The sequence below is a fragment of the Ursus arctos genome, unplaced genomic scaffold, assembly GCF_023065955.2.
Source record: "Ursus arctos isolate Adak ecotype North America unplaced genomic scaffold, UrsArc2.0 scaffold_16, whole genome shotgun sequence".
Taxonomy (NCBI): Eukaryota; Metazoa; Chordata; class Mammalia; order Carnivora; family Ursidae; genus Ursus; species Ursus arctos.
In genome coordinates, this window is record NW_026622830.1 from 52469826 (window position 1) to 52484555 (window position 14730).

Here is a 14730-nt window from a genome sequence, read left to right on the forward strand (position 1 = left end):
CTGAATGCCCCGCGCGACTGTCCGGCGCGGTCTCGGGACCGGAGCCCCGTGTTGTGCAGGGCATGCGCTGGCCACCGGGCGCACGCCCGGTCCTCCGGAGGGGGGGGTGGGGGGGGCGGAAGCTCGGCGCGGGGACGCGGCCGGGCGCGCGCCGGGGCGGTGAAGCGCTCCTCAGCCGGTCGCCGCGCATGCGCGGCCCTCGCCTACGCAGCACGGCCAGAGGGCGCAAGCCCGCCGCTGCTGCTGCTGCTACTGCCGCCGCCGCCGCCGGCGCCGCCGCCGCCTCCGCCGCCGCCGCGACCGCCGCCGCCGCCGGGACCGCCGCCGCCGCCGAGAGCGCTGTGCGCCCGCGGCGTGAGGCGTTGGAGGGAGCGCCGCTCGTCGGTTCGCGGCGCCGCCTCGCAGTGGTCTGCCCTCGCCTCCCGGCGCCCCGCGCGGTACATGTGAGTGCGGGGAGGGGGCGGGGGCCGGGAAGCGGGCGGGTGGGCCGGCTCCTGGTGCTGGGGGTTGGCAGGGCCGCGGCCCGCGGGCGGAGGGCCGAGCGGGGCTAACCAGCCGGTCCGCGCCGCGGATGAGGCGGAGACGGACCCCTCCCGCGCGCCGCTTGGGAGGCCGAGGATGTGGGGAGGCCGGAGAAGTGGGGAGGACGAGGGAGGGGCCCGGGGAGGGCGGCACTCTGGGGAGGATCGGGGCGCGGGCGGGTCGGGAGATGTGGGACGGACTGGGGGTTTCCGGGAGGACGGGGATGTGGGGAGGCCGCGGGGGGGACAGGAGAGGCCAGGGAAGGGGGACGAGGGGGCGTGTTCTGGGAGAACGGCTATGGGTGGAGGACGGACTTGTGGGGAGGTCGGCGTGCTCCGGCAGGCCAGGGGACGAGGGGAGGCCGGGGGCTCGGGTAAACGGGGAGGTTTGGGGGACATGAGAAGGCCTGGGGGGGTTCGTGAAAGATGGGGAAGTTGGTGGATTCGGGGGTCTCGGAGAGACGGAGGGGCTGGAGGCCGGAGCGCACAGGGAGGCCGGGGGCTTGGGGAGGCCAGCCGGCCTCCTTGGGAGCTGGCCAATTGCCTCAAAGACAAAAGGGGGGAGAGAGAAAGGAGGAGGAAGAGGGAAATCCTTGGGGACCTGGAGGGGGGAGAAGAGCCCTGACCCGATATGGGGACTCACTGGCCCTGCGGCAGGGAAGGGCGAGCCTCGAACCCGGATCCGGGCCAGCTCTTTCCCCGCAGCTGGCGCTCAACTTGCTGTGGCCCTGTGGTTTTTGGGGCGAAAGGCCTGGAGACCTCGTTGATTCATTGTGCCTCCAAGTTTACCTCTTCCCAACCCAGCCCCCAGCTCTGCTTCTGGCTTAGGTGGAAGAAGGACTTGTTGTTTCTTTCTCTCTCCTTTCCTTTCTTTTCTCAGGAGGAGGAGGAGGGGTGTGTGTGTGTGTGTGTGTGTGTGTGTGTGTGTGTGTTACTTGGTTTTATTTAATTGCAGGATTTAGCTTAATGCAGTAAGGGTAAAAAAATTTTTTTAGTCATTTCAACAGTGTCTCATTCTTGCATGGTTAGCCTGCAGCTGGGTTTTTGGCAGTGAGACTAAGATAATAGTAATGTAGTAATTATGGGAACTGGTTGAAATACATTCAAGCTGAAGGCGGTGTAAGGATTTGGGGATCTGTACATAAGACGACCAACGCTGGGATTCTTAGGTAGAATGTCAACATTTTCGTGGTTGGAAAAATAGGCCATTACTATTTGAAATGAAATACCAGAGCCTCACTCTTAATATTTTATTTGTAAAACTCATAATGGAAGCAGTCTTCTCTTGGAAATGTGTGAACTCTGGTCAGTTGTCTCATCTCTTGAAAACCTGAAAGGTGGATGAAGTGATGGAAAGATACATTGCAAATTAGCATTCACCTTATTTTTGTTGAGATCCAATGTAGGTGATTTTTTCATGCCATTGTGCTTTGGAGATAATTTTTAACATCCTGCAATATTTAAACACATGAAACTTCTGAAGAAAGTTTGCGTTCCGGTGTCTTTATGAGTACATTGTTTTCTCTTTGTGGCTGTCCTTGGAGGTGAAACACTGAATGAGCCTACCACTCATGTCTTGAATACATTTGTGTGCTAAATGTTGTCGAAGCAGCAAGATCCCATGTTACACATTCTTTAAGTAATATCTTTCCGGTGATTATCATATACTCTGATTTAATAATGAAAACTGGGGAAAGATTGTTTAAAACCCATTGCTGTCTTTTAAAGGATCCCACAATCAACCTAAGACTTGAGTATATACACTGAATAAAAGGACCTACGCATTGTTCAGAGGTTATGATGCATCAAGAAGCAAGTCCTTGGATAAATAAAGACATTGAATCCAGAACTTAGTGTTTAAGGTTTGGGGCCAAGAGTCCTGGGGCAGAGCCCTACAGGAGAGAGGACTTCAGCCTCTTTTCAGGCCGGCGGTCCGCTGAAGGTGAGTCGTGATTAGGAGTGAAGCTCCATGAGTGCGATGGGGTGGAAGTGTCCGGTGAAACCAGAAGTTAGGAGCCACAGTGCAGATCATTAGAACATTTCTCACTAACATCGTTTCTCTAGCACTCCATGCCCATTGTTGGAAATTAGAGAACTTGACATCCCAATTCTTAAAATTGGGTTCTTCAGCAAGTCACATAACTTTTCTCGCTGGGAAGTTTGAGAAATTGTCTAAATAACAATTGTATTGTTAAAGCTATCCCCTTAAAAAAATGCTGATTAGTTCCCGCAGGAAAAATTATAGTGTCTTCTGTGTACTGTATATGTTCTATCGTGTAGTAAAGAGTCATTTTGAACATGACTCTTCTTTTTTGGATGTTAGTTTTGAGTTGCTACTTCTCTATCTCTAAAGATTTTATGGAAACCTTTTTTCCTGTATTTTTAAGTGTCTTAATTTTGAGAAAATACTTGTCTCAAGGGTAACACAGGAAAGATGAGAGTCAAAGTCTTAATATGTAAGTCTTTAACTTTTGAAAGTAAACATTTTCAGTTTAGACAGTTTTCGGCTAAAATCTTGTTTTAAATTTCAATATAATTAAAAATTCTATCGTTTGTGAAATGAGGGGTTTTTTTTGGCTTGTAAACCAGTAAAGTTTAGTTTCTGTAGTAGTTTATTTTGTCTTAAAGCTCGAGCTTAAGAACTTATTTCGTTACTGTATGTCCTTACTAAAATCCCTTAAATAATTAGCAAAATATTGCTGTGGGGGTCTTTGGGAATTTTTACTGATGCCTATAGAAATTATTTAAAATGCAAATTCTAAAAACTTGGGCAAAGTAAATGACCTTATTTGAGTGAATAGTAGTAAATTCCAGGAAGTTTGTGAGTGCAGTAAGCATTCAAATCTGAAGTCGCATCTCTGTCCTTAGACGGATCCTCGGTGGAAGAGGATGAGCGCGGTTCCAGCTCCTGTTTGGGTGTACCTGTGTTTCAGTGCCTCAGCCAGCTGCCTTAAGTAGTTGTTTTTTTATGTCTCTTCTGAAAACCATGTTTCGTAGTGGATTATTTAAACCGTTGATGGCTTTTTCTCTCTGCTAATATTTGTGCAAGGTTTTTTTTTTTTTCTCTCTTCCATTTCATGACTACCAAAAGGCAACCTAGTGTAGGAGAAATGAAATTGCTGTCTACCACTTTGTGGCATTAATTTCTAGGAATGGTGCCAAATCTTACCATTCAGAACTACATAAATGTGTTTCTGATTATAAAGTACCAGAAGAACCCCCTCTCTTCCTGTCTGTAACAGTTGTATTGTTTTTTTTTGCTAGGCTCTATCATGGAAATAAAATTCAGATAGGCATATGTAATTCAACTTTCAGGATAGGTGAGATTTTTAGCAAATGCCGTTAATTATGGTCTGATTTGCATAAACACTAATGAAGTGGTTTTTAGAGGAAAGTATGAAATAGATGTTTTTGGCTGGGTGGCACTATTGCCACTTTTTAGCAGTTGAAAGCCTCCCAGAAGGGAACAAGTAGCATCGTCACAGAGTTTACTTATTTGTCAGGACATGAAGGTCTTTCCTTGCAAGCTTTGTATTGAACGAAACAAATTCTGCCTAGATCTTATTGATATACATTGGCATTTACTGTAAACTCATTTTTCAGAACAAGAAAAATGACCAAAGTCATACATGTGAATGTTATCCACTGATAGGGGAGGAGATGTAATGTTACTGCTACGTGTGGGGTATTGTGTGTTGTTGGTAGGTGTCACTACCTTTTTACCGATGAATTAAATCTGGGAGATGACACGTGCCAGACCTGAGGTGATTGCTTTCATGCTTTTTCTCCTTTATTCCTCCTGAGAACCATTGAATGTGCTATTGCTATCCTCATTTTTGCAGAGGAGACACTGGAAGTTTGGAGTTCGAGGAGCTTGCCGTGGGCCTCTTGGCCCACAAGGGGTAGGTCCTTGTTGGCTGGGCCTGCTGAACTCTCTGTGCAGCTTCTAGGACCAGACAGGACTAGAGCAGCAGTAGTCTCACAGATCTGAACCCAGCCTTCCGAAGGGGGAGTGAGTAGCATGCAGGTGTAAGTACCGTGTCTGGGAGAGTTGAAATAATTATATTTTCTGTTTGAATCTGACGCTTTCATATCATGAAGCTGTGATCTGGCCAACATGGTGTAGGTAAACATTTTAATGAACATACCAAAATTGTTTGTTTTAAGTTAATTTAAAATCAGTTAAATACAAATATATAATGCATAGTGCAGTGATTGACGCTTATTTGTTCAAGGTTGTGCTTTAGTAACCTCTACATTGTTACAGAGTTTTTTCATTGGTGACTTTTTTTGGGGGGGGTGTCAGTGTTTATGAATATAGTTTTGTGGGAAGCAAGGTGTAATGTGAGGGAAAAGTAAATTGTAAATTTCTCATGCAGGTTTCATCCCCTTGTAGTAAATCCTAGAATTTATAATCTCTAACACATTGCTGCTCTATAAATGTTTCTGAAGTGAATGTGCTCGTTCTCGCCGATTTAGAATTTTCCATCGTGCTTTTAAGACTTGACGTACTCTGTCCTCCTTTATTTAGGGCCAGTGGACCAAAACCAAGGCTCAGAAGAACCTAAAAAGTTGTATCTATGGGCTGTCTGTGCCTAGGATCTCCTTTCTGCCTCCATTTTCTATCTTAAAAGTCCTGCCATCTGGTGCTTTGGATTGTGCTGTGAACGGTAGGTGCTTGTTGGGTCTACTTGTGACCAAAGCACCATGTGTTTGTCTTTGATGGACTGAAGAAAGAGCTGACGTGGTTTTATACATTCCATATTTGTAGTGCATTGTGTGTCTTTTTATAGAATTTAAGCAACACGAGGGCAGAAACTTTGTTTTACACACTATGGCATCCCCAGTGTCTGACACCATATTTATTGAATGAAAGAACCCAGGCTCATTCGTTGTTGGAGAACTGTTCCTGTGTCAGTCAGCAGTCCACTGTTTTTTGTTTGCCTTGGTAAAGAACCTTACTTACAAACCAGGTAGGACTTGATACCAGGGAGAACTTGGATTATCTGTTTCTATCTTTGTCTGCTTTATTTTAGATTATAAATATCATGAAACTTGAGCTGCGGGAAAAAGGCATTTCTCTGTCCCTTTATGGTTTTCAAATGTTTTTTTCTAGAAATTAATTTTGTAGGAATTGGTCATGTGTTCGTTAGGACTCATTCTATATTCTGAAGACCTAGGAAGTTGGGATTTATAAAAGATCCTTGATGACTGGTCTAGAAGCTCTAATGTATCTTTTACTAATCAGTTGGATTCATCATGTACTTTACAAGGGTTTTACATTATGCCCTGAAACCATTTTTAAAAATGCATCTTCCCAGGGGCGCCTGGGTGGCTCAGTTGTGAAGCATCTGCCTTCGGCTCAGGGCATGATCCCAAGGTCCTGGGATCGAGCCCCACATCGGGCTCCCTGCTCCGCTGGCAGCCTGCTTCTTCCTCTCCCACTTCCCCTGCTTGTGTTACCTCTCTCGCTGGCTGTCTCTCTCTGTCAAATAAATAAATAAAATCTTAAAAAAAAAATCCATCTTCCTAACACTGTAATGCCAGTTCCATGACACACCGGCCTTCCGATGATCTGCTTAGAGAGTCTTTTACGTTGTTGTTCAGAGTAAACGTTTTGAGCAACAGGTCACTTACCTTCACTCAGGCAAGAAAAGTCAGTATTTGGGTAAAAAAAAGAGTTTGTTCTTCCTCAGCAAGTTCCCCTTGGTCTTGCTTATTGCGAAGGGAAACACGTGCGTGCGCACACCACAGTAAACCAGTAAACTGGTTGTTTGCAGTGGTTCTCAAAGTACAACTGCATCACCATCACTTGGCCGGGTTAGAAATGCCTGTGCTCGTGCCCCACCTCTGACCTCCTGAATCAGACTCGGGGGGTGGGGCCCGCAGTCTGTTTGAACATGCTGTCCAGGAGCTTCTGTTGCATGCTAATGTCTGTCAACCACTACTTGAGAGTGTTTTAAGAGAAATGCAAGTCGTAGCAGGCAAAAAATCAGTCGTAAATGGCAGAGGCATGTGTTTGGCTTCTGACCACTTAGATTTGCTAGTGAGATTGCCTTCACTTCAGGACTCTTTTTCAGTATGTTTTTCAGGTTTTCTAGAGTCTTGGGAAGACCTCACAACTAATTTTGTTTAGGGATTTTGAATGTTTTATGCTGAGGTCATTAAATTCTTTTGAATCTTGGTTTGGATTTTAAATAAATGATTTTGCATTGAAATAGCAATTTGTATGGCCCCTGGACTTGTGGTTTTTGGCAGATAGCAGGAAAGTGTGTATATGTGGGTGCTCAAGGCACGTGTTCCCTGGTGGTTTTGTTTTGGTGTTGAAAGATTGGCTTGCTTATATTAGAGTCAGGATGATTTCCAAGTCTTGGGGTGACTACTAAAACAGTATTGTGTGAATTGATTCTATGCCTAGCATTAAAGTCATATCTAAATTTAATATGTATTGTTTTGCCTTTGTCCTTTATTTTTTCCCTAAGATCAGAGCTAGATAAAAGTTAGTGTTCAAAGATGGAATTGGTGATATGCTTACTTTCTACTATGTCTTATGCAGAGTTGGACGCACCTGAAGGCAAATAGAATATTGTGAGCTCAGGGACAGGGACTCTGTATTATCCTGTACGGATCTGTGGGTCCTTCACAGCTTCCTCCTCCTCCTATAGTGGGTTGGCCCTCAGTCATTGGTTTAATGATTGAAGAAGACTCTGTGCTCCTGCTGAGGGGGCCTTGTGATCTTGAAGTACATGAAGTTGTTACTAAGGTAGAGAAGAGAATTAGGGACAGACGGGTGGACTTAGGTTACCATAATGTGGACGCGAAGTACAAAGGATGTTTCCACGTACCTCTTCTGGCCCCCATCAGACTGAGTCAGTGGTGTAGCCCTGTGATGGAGAAAATAAAAGGAATGAGCTGGTGGGAAAAAGTGATCTGAAACAGTTTCTTTCTCCTTACATTGGTCAAGTGAAGTTAAAGTTCTAGTTTATAGTCAGTTATAGACTGTGACCCCACTAAATGTACATCAGAGCGCTTGGCCTGGAGCACCTCTCAGTGAGGGAGTCTCCTGTTGCTCCCCGCTGTGCTGGGAGGCTCCAGCCGCCCCCCAGTCTTCTCTCTAATGACTGCTTCAGCCCTGCTCTGGTCTTGTGTCAGTCGCCCCGCCCCGCCCCTTCTGGTGGTTTCTGCTGTGTTGCTGCCTTGTGGTTTTAAATAGCCTTTTCCTGGTTACAGTGAGGTTGCACATCTTTTTATACATTTACTGGCCATTCGGATGCACTGTTTTTCGAAGTGCCCATATTTTTCTATTAGGTTATTTTTAAATTGATTTGTAGACTATATATATTCAGAACACACATTCTTTGTTGGTTATGTATTTTGCTGCTGTCTCTTCCCACTTTGTCATATGCAGTTTCACTGACTCAGTGGTTTTTGTGTGTTTTTTTTTTTTTTATGAATAGAAGTTCTTAAGTTTAATTAGTGCCATTTGTCAGTCTTTTCCTTTGTAAGCTTTTTGTGTCTTTCCCTGCCCTGAGGTCATGAACTAGTTCCTCATTTATTCTCTAAATGCTTTTATACTTGTGCTTTTAACCTTTAACTTTGTAATTCTCTCAGAATTGGTTTTGGTGCATAATCTGAAGAAGGAATCCAGCTTCATTAACCTGTGGACAGGCTAGTTGTCCGAACACCGTTCATTGAAAAGAGCATCTTTCCCCCAGCGCTCTGCAGTGCCCCTTTTCTTGGAAATGAAAGGTCCGTGTGTATGTGCATCTGTTTTGGACTTTCTTGAATTCCACTGGTACTGCCCAGTTTAAGTTGCTTCAATTATTTTAGTTTTATAACAGGTCTTATTGTGGAACTCTTCCCACTTGGTTCCTTTTTAAGCATACCTTGGCCCTCCTTGACCCTTTGCAGATCTGTATCTGTTTTAGAATCCCTTGCTGACTTGCAAGGAATTTCTTCCTGCTGTTGCTTGGAATGACGTCGAACGTGATCAGTGTGTGGAGAGTCGTTTCTTGGTTTGAGTTATTACAAATAAAGCCTTTGAATAATTTTGCTCAAGTCTTCATGTGACCATCGGCTTTTGTTTTTCCTGGAAATGGTTGGGTCTAGCACTGTAATGGCTGGATCCTGTGGTAGGCCTATGTTGGCTTTTTGAGAAAGTGTCAAACTCTGTCCTGGAATGGCTGAACCATTTCACATTCCTCCCAGCTTTGTGTGAGAGTTCCAGTCACGCTGGATCGTTGGGGCAACATTTGGTATGGTTAGTCTTTTAGCTTTTCAGCCATTCCGATAGGTGTGTAATGGTTTTTCTTTGTGGTTTTGCCACCTGTGTATCTTTTGGTGTTCAAATCTTTTGCCTATTAAATTTTTTTTCTTATTGGTGGGTTCTTTATATATTCTGGATACAAGTCTTTGTCAGATGTGTGCTGTGCTTTTCTCTCATGCTATGGTTTGTTTTTGCATTCTCTCTCTCTCTTTTAAAGATTTTATTTATTTATTCGAGGTAGGGAGAGAGAGCGGGATGGGGGAGGGGCCGAGGGAGAGGGAGCAGCGGACTCCCCGCTGAGCAGGGAGCCTGCTGCCTTTGGGACTCAATCCCAGCACCCTGAGATCATGACCTGAGCCCAAGGCAGACACTTAACTGACTGAGTCTCCCAGGTACCCCTGGACTGTGGTTTTTCAGTGTCGTAGTTAAGAAGTTGTTGCCTAATCCTAGGTCACAAAGGTTTTCTCCTTTATTTCCCTCCATCCCCCTCTAGAAAAGTTTCAGGTTTACATTTAGGTCTGTGATTCATTTTTATTTATGGTGTAGGATATTATTTGTAGGATTCTTAACTTAGTTCTGATTATTTGTAGGAGTCTATTGAGGCATAGAATGAAGATATAGCTCCTTCTGAGAGCTTTTTTTTTTTTTTTTTTTCTTTTTTGCTTCAACCAGTTTAAAGCAGGTTTAAGGCTTGAGGTATTTTGGACCGCCCAGTGCTGTGATTTTACTGGAGAGGTGACTCACCTCTGGTTTCTTTTATCTTGAGCTCTGTAGCCTTTAGGGCCCTGCTTCTGGAGGTAGTGTTTTTGGTTAAACACCCTAAGGGACCCAGCTTTTGATTCTTACTCCTCTTTCCCTGAATGGTTGTAAAAATGAAAGTTGAAAATTTTCAGAATTGGCAAATGACTGCAGGGCAGAGGTGGTTTCTGTGCTTGTTCATCTCTTTGGGTTCCTGATTTCACTTTAATTTTGGCCTGTTCTTTCCTTATTGTCTTGTCAGTTTCTGGTTGATTTTAAGATTTTAAAGTATTCTGTCCATCTTTTTTAGTCTTTTTCAGGGGAATGATTGGGCCAGATAACATAGCCTGTAGTTAAGGATACAGGGAAAAGTGTGTTTTATTTCACTGCAGTGTTTGGAGTCTAGACTTGGATCTGTGTCTCCTGTAGTCGTTGCTAGCTGTGTGTGGCTCTTTAAATTAAAATTAAATAAAATGAAAAGTTCTCTTTGACAGTCACACTAGCCCCAGTTTGGGTGCTCAGTATGCAGGTGTGGCTAGTGGCTACCACCTCGGACAGTGCAGAGATGGGACATTTTCATCGTCATGGAGCGTTCTCTTACACAGTGCTGGCCGGACTCTTGACTTTTTCCAAAGTCCGCCTAGAGCAGGAACAGCTAGACAGAGGATTGAGCCTCTTTGACAGGCGTATCATGGAGCCTGTCTCTAAGGTGGTGTGGGTTCTCAGACCGGTATAGGTGGGATCATGGGAGGCTGTGGTGCACTGAGTAGAAAACCACTAAGTACTGATATTTAATTTACAAATACCTGCCTAGTGCTTCCTTAGGGTGTCTGTTTCTTTCTTTCTTCTTTAATTTACAAAAAGTAGCAGTAATTTAAAAATTATCAAAATTAAATAGCGAGTCAAAAATTAAATTTTACCCTTAGCTAAAGTCTCAGGTATTAGTAATCAAAGATGTCTAGGTATCATAGTTTGTGTAGAGACGCAGGTCTTTTTAGTAGAAAGAGCATCTTAACTAGGAAACAGGAGGTTGAGGTACAAATACTGGTGCGTTGCCTTTAGTCACGTGACTTCTGATACTGTCTATATAAACTCTAGTATCTGTGATCTTTGAAGCTCTGCGTGCAGTTACTATGTGGGATGGTGTACACATGTAAAGTGCCAGGACAGTTGACCCCTGAACAGTGCGGGCCGCCGGACCCTTCCCCATAGTTGAGAATCGGCAGTTAGCACATATTTTGTATGTGTATCATATACTGTATTATAAAAAGGTAAGTTAGAGAAAAGAGGATGTTGAGAAAATTATGAGAAACTACATTTACTATGCGGCATGTATCAAAAAAAATCTGTGTATACGTGGACCCAGTTGTTGAGGCGTCAACAGTATTAAATCCCTGTCTTGTGCCTGGTGTAGTGTCAGCCCCCGGGGGCACAGACAGGAGGGGAGTGAGGCAGTCAGCGTGCAGTGTGATGCCTACAGTGATAGTGCCAGAGCAGAGTGCTCTGAGGACCTGGAGGGCATGTCCCCGTCACGGTCACGCTCAGAGGTCAGCAAACTTTCTCTGTTAAAGGTCAGATAGTAAACATTTCAGGCTTTGTAGGCCACATAGGGCCTGTCACATAGCTGCCTTTTTTTTTTTTTAAACAACCTTTAAAAGGGTAAAAACCTTGATTAGCCCAGAACCATACAGAAACTGGCTGTGGACCAGATGCCGTGACCTCTGCAGGTCTGGCTGTCTGCAGGGATCTGTAGAAAGAGAGTGGAAGGTGGGAAGCAGGCAGGGCCTCGTGGAGGACATGCCCGCTCTAAAGGTGCAGAGGCGGGAGAGGCTGGGGTCTGTGAGACTGGATGTTTTTACTCGTGTTTAGGAGTACAGAAAGGGTTGGGTCGAGAAGGAGGTAGGGTTGATACTATTGACAAGATCAGAGCAGCGTGTGGTTGATTCTGACGGGAGCAGATTCCTATGACAAGCGGGTGGTTAACTAGTACAAGGTCGGTCAAGGAGCTGTTGCAGTCATGCGCTTCAGAAGGGAGAGGAGCCAAGCCTTTGTCATTAAGGGAATGGCTGCCCGGTGTCTGTCGCCCAGCTAGTAAAGTGATGGGCAAAGTTCAGATGGTCCAATCTAACAGCCTGTGTCCTTTTAATTCTACAATTACGTTGTACACACAAGTGAAGAAGGCCTTAATTAAGGGCGTGACTGAGGAACTGGAGAGAGGGTGATTTGAAGCCTGTTTCTCAGCCAGTCTCCAGGCTCTGACCTGGGAAATGAAGAGCCAGGGCTGAGAGAGGGGGTGTCCAGAGCAATTCCAGGATGGCTCCCAGATTTCTCCCTTGGTGAAAAGTCCATGAAGATCTTTTTGTTTTTAAGTGCTTACTGATCAGACTGTTTGTTGCTTAAGGAGGAAATGCTGTCTCCTAGGTCCATGAACCCCAGAAGCGGTACGCAGAATTGTGTGTATGCACATGAGCTGTTTTCCTGGGGTAGGATGCTTGGGCTTTCATCCCATTATCAAAAGTGAGCCCAGCCCAAGGCGGGGGCACTCCTTGTTATTGGACTGTGGATGTCTGACACTCTGCCCGGGTGTGAGGCTGTAAGGGAAAGCTAAGCATCCAAATCACAGGACTGTTACTTTAAGTGTCATACATCCCAGACCGCTACATAAAACACAGGCACATGAAGCTGTCACCTGAGCCCAACTGTACCAACCGAGGTCTACCAGCCAGCAGTGCAGATGTCTCCCCTGGCCTCCGAGAGACAAAACAAGGCCCGGTTTTTGTACATAGAAGGCCAGCCAGGAGAGTTTGGGACTCTCGTTGGCATGGATGTTTCAACATGCTGTTGTACATGAGATGAAGCTAAAGTTTATAAACTATTAGGAATATCTTAACAGTCCCATGGCTCTGAGAGATGGACCAGTGTCACTTTTAGTTGGCTGTGTTAGTTCCAAAAAGGAGTGTAGTTTTTCTGTCCGCTCAGAAGTGCGTTGATAGTTAATAGTTGTAAGACAGTACCTAACTCGTCCTGTTACAGTTAGCTCTTCCGTGAACAGATGCAGGAGGAACTGGGCAGCTGGTGGTTTATGTTCGCACCAGGCAGATGAATGTGGTGTCCTGGAGTCTAAACTGGATTGGTTCGTGTTTGACATTAGCGTTATATGTAATTTAGGAATTACAGACTCTAGATTATAGCAGTCCGTGCAGAGATTTGCTGTTTTTGGTGATATATGGCTGCCCTATAGAAGTTGAGGCTTAGAGGGGAGCGTTTGGAAATGGGTTTATGTCTGAGAAAGTTTCCCTTTTCCTGTTGACAGGACTGTGACCTCCATTAAGGGCCAAGTGTCATGAATGGCAAAGATCTAAGAAATGATGGAATTCAGTGATGGTGTAGACGTTAGAAGTGAAAACCCCTAGGCTGTTTAAAATATCACCCTTAAGATTTCAGGCTGGGGATAATTGTGATTCCAGTGTAGGTAAAAAGTTTGGCGTCTCCTTGGCTGTGTCATGGCAAAAAAAAGCTTTGCTTTCTGCTTTGGGAAAAATACATTAGTTGTGTCCTAAGGAATTGACTTGATAAAAGAGGTAGCAGGAGTAACTTAGTTTAAATGCAAGTTGTCTACATATGAATTAATTTTTGTCGGGTGACGGTTGATGATTTGGTTGGTGAAGAGTTGATGTTTGATTTTCGTCTTTGAGTCTGCCCTTTCAACTATTTCATTGGAAATTCTAAACTTTTCCACTGGGTGTTTGCCTCCTTTATTTTTATTGTTTTAGGTAGTCTAGGGTTTTAGAGGTTGATCTAAATTTAGGGATCAGCTGGTCCGGGGCTCCCACTGTAGAGAGGAAGAAATAACAGGGTAAGGCTCCTTGGGTAAATGGCTCCTTGATACTGACAGAGGAGAACTCTCAAGATTCTCTCAGCTGTCTTGACCTTTAGCTCACGGGTGATCTTTTTAGTAGATGAGAAGGGTATGAAGACAGCTTCTAAAACTCAGGTTTCCTATTAACTGTCAGGAGATTGAAAAAAATGGATGTAATTGAAAAATGGGTGAGAAATGGACACCGTTGAATCCGTTGTTCACACTGTATCCAAGTAACTTGTGGTTTGCATTCAGTCATTTATTTCTACATTGTCTTGGATATTTGAGGAATGACAAAACAAATCTCACACGTGTATATAGTCTAAGTTTTAGAAGACTAATAATGCCAGTTGTTCTCACTTCTCTACCAGATTTAGAGCATTGTCCTGAGTCACTCTTGACTCTTGAGCATCTTGTCCTGATGGGGATTCATTAAAAAGAAGACAGTCCTGGGGTGCCTAGCTGGCCCAGTGGGTGGAGCATGTGGTTCTTAATCTTGGGGTTGTGAGTTTGAGCCCCACGTTGTGTGTAGAGATTATATAAGTGAGTAAGTAAGTAAGTAAATTAAAAAAAAAAAAAAGACGGTCACTGCCTCAGGAAGCTTTTGGGTACGTCAGTGGTCCTGAAAGTAGTGTATGTAAGAACCACCAAGGAGAGTATATGAGAGATGCAGGCAGGGGGGCCTGGTGCCTTAGTCAGTTAAGCGTCCTACTCTTGTTTTGGGCTTAGGTCATGATCTCAGGGTCATAAGATCCAGCCCTGTGTCAGGCTCTGTGCTCAGTGTGGAGTCTCCTTTCCTGCCCCACCGCCTCGTGATCTGGCTTTTTCTTTCTCAAAAAAAAAATTTTTTTTAATGCAAATGCCTGGTGTTATCCCACAGAGATGTTGGATGATCATTGCTGATGTGGACGCCTGTCACCTGCATTTTATTTATTTTTTATTTTATTTTAGTTTATTTGTTTTTTAAAGATTTTATTTATTTATTCGACAGAGACAGAGACAGCCAGCGAGAGAGGGAACACAAGCAGGGGGAGTGGGAGAGGAAGTAGCAGACTCCCAGCAGAGGAGCCTGATGTGGGGCTTGATCCCATAATGCTGGGATCACGCCCTGAGCAGAAGGCAGACGCTTAACCGCTGTGCCACCCAGGCGCCCCTGTCACCTGCATTTTAAACTAGCATCTCCTCGTGCTGAAAGAACACTGCTGTAGTGTTGCTGTAAGGACGTTGTAAATCATCAGGACCTAGAGTTTGGGAGGCCTCCAAGACTACCTGCAGGTTCCGTGGTTCACTAGAAGGACTTAGAGAACTGCGAGAAGCCATTATCCTCATGGTTATGGTTTATTACA

The 14730-nt window shown here is 44.8% G+C and overlaps 1 protein-coding gene across 1 annotated transcript in view; it reads left to right on the top strand.

Annotated features, from left to right (window-relative positions):
* The first annotated feature begins 1469 nt into the window (after positions 1-1469).
* LOC125281947 (focal adhesion kinase 1-like) overlaps positions 1470-14730 on the top strand; it is an 80329-nt gene continuing 67068 nt past the window's right edge. Inside the window, exon 1 of the mRNA XM_057312871.1 lies at positions 1470-2463. The gene's annotated coding sequence lies outside the window, so the exon portion shown is untranslated. The remainder of the gene's footprint in view (positions 2464-14730) is intronic.